Genomic DNA, 2,500 nt, shown 5'->3' on the forward strand with positions numbered 1-2,500 from the left:
GCTGTTAGGGTGGCACAGAAATCCCTCGGAATGGGAAAACGGGTCATTTTCGTGTCGCCACATTGCATGCGAACCGCATGCAACTTCCAGAGGCATTTGCAGCAGAAATGCATGTGCAGTCAAAAAAAAATTGATATTTTTCACGGATAGACCCCGTGAAACGCTAGAAATTGGCGGGGATGTGTCTCTTGTGGCTCACGGGGCTGTTCGGGTCGCACAGAAATCCCTGGGAATGGGAAAACGGGTCATTTTCGTGTTGCCACATTGCGTACGAACCGCATGAAACTTCCAGAGGCATTTGCAGCAGGAATGCATGTGCACTCAAAAACTTCTATATGTTTCACGGATAGACCCCGTGAAACGCTAGAAATTGGCGGGGATGTGTCTCTTGTGGCTCACGGGGCTGTTAGGGTGGCACAGAACTCCCTCGGAATGGGAAAAGGGGTCATTTTCGTGTTGCCACATTGCATAGGAACGCCATGAAACTTCCAGAGGCATTTGCAGCAGAAAGGCACGTGCACTCAAAAATTTTAATATTTTTCACGCATAGACCCCGTCAAACGCTAGAAGTTGGCGGGGATGTCTCTCTTGTGGCTCACGGGGCTGTTAGGGTCGCACAGAAATGCCTCGGAATGGGAAAACGGGTCATTTTTGTGTGGCCACATTGCATAGGAACGGCATGAAACTTCCAGAGGCATTTGCAGCAGGAATGCATGTGCACTCAAAAACGTCTATATTTTTCACGGATAGACCCCGTGAAACGCTATAAATTGGCGGGGATGTCTCTCTTGTGGCTCACGGGCGCTGTTAGTTAGGGTCGCACAGAAATCCCTCGGAATGGGAAAAGGGGTCATTTTCGTGTTGCCACATTGCGTACGAACGGCATGAAACTTCCAGAGGCATCTGCAGCAGAAATGCATGTGCACTCAAAAACGTCTATATTTTTCACGGATAGACCCCGTGAAACGCTAGAAATTGGCGGGGATGTGTCTCTTGTGGCTCACGGGGCTGTTAGGGTCGCACAGAAATCCCTCGGAATGGGAAAACGGGTCATTTTCGTGTTGCCACAATTGGCATACGAACGGCATGAAACTTCCAGAGGCATTTGCAGCAGAAATGCATGTGCACTCAAAAACGTGAATATTTTTTCACGGATAGACCCCGTCAAACGCTCGAATTTGGCGGGGATGTTTCTCTTGTGGGTCACGGGGCTGTTCGGCTCGCACAGAACTCCCTTGGTCCACCTGATTCGTGCATACAGGCAGCAACTAAAACTCTGTAAACCTGCTGTGAGGACATCTAAACAGTGGACCAGTGAGGCTGTGGAAGATTTGCGGGCGTGCTTAGACTGTACTGACTGGGATATGTTCACGACTGCTACCAATAGTCTGGATGAACTCACAGAGGCTGTGTACATCAGCTTCTGTGAGGACTGCTGTATCCCAACACGTACCAGGGTGAACTTTAACAACAACAAGCCCTGGTTCTCAGCAAAGCTCAAAAGGTTGAGGTTGGAGAAGGAGGAAGCGTTTAGGAGTGGGGATAGAGACAGATTCAAGGAGTCGAAGAACAGGTTTAGCAAAGCGGTGAGAGAGGCTAAACGACTGTACTCAGAGACACTAAAACACCAGTTCTCTACTAACGACGCTGCTTCTGTCTGCCAAAGGGCTCAGGCACATCACCAACTACAAACCCAGAGCGCCCCACACCACTAACGACTCCCGCCTAGCCAACGACCTGAACGAGTTCTACCGTAGATTTGAAAGACAATTGGACTGTCCTGAACCACCCCTTCCCACCCAAGAGGCCCCATCCCCCACCCATACTACAGAAACGACTCTCTCCTTTCAGGAGGGAGAAGTTAATGGGCTTTTCAAGAGGCAGAATCCACGCAAAGCAGCCGGGCCGGACTCTGTCTCTCCAGCCACCCTCAGGCACTGCGCTGGCCAGCTGTCTCCGGTGTTCACCAACATCTTTAACACCTCCCTGGAGACATGCCATGTACCAGCCTGTCTCAAGTCCTCCACCATCATCGCTGTGCCCAAAAAGCTAAGGCCAACAGGACTAAATGATTACAGACCGGTCGCCCTTACATCTGTGGTAATGAAGTCTTTTGAGCGCCTGCTCCTGGCACACCTCAAAGCCATCACAGACCCTCTCCTGGACCCCCTTCAGTTTGCCTACAGAGCCAACAGGTCTGTGGACGACGCAGTTAACATGGCCCTCCACTTCACCCTACAGCATGTGGACGCCCCAGCATCCTACGCCAGGATCCTGTTTGTGGACTTCAGCTCTGCCTTCAACACCATCATCCCTGCCCTGCTTCAGGACAAGCTCTTCCAGCTGAACGTGCCCTACTCCACCTGCAGGTGGATCACAGACTTCCTCTCTGACAGGAAGCAGTGCGTTAAGCCGGGAACAGAAGTCTCTGACTCCAGGTCCATCAGCACGGGAACTCCTCAGGGCTGCGTCCTTTGCCCACTGCTCTTCTCCCTGTATA

The sequence above is a fragment of the Petromyzon marinus genome, unplaced genomic scaffold (genome assembly GCF_048934315.1).
Source record: "Petromyzon marinus isolate PM22_M1 ecotype Great Lakes invasive population unplaced genomic scaffold, UKy_Petmar_22M1.pri1.0 PM_G_Scaffold_352, whole genome shotgun sequence".
In the NCBI taxonomy this organism is placed as follows: domain Eukaryota; kingdom Metazoa; phylum Chordata; class Hyperoartia; order Petromyzontiformes; family Petromyzontidae; genus Petromyzon; species Petromyzon marinus.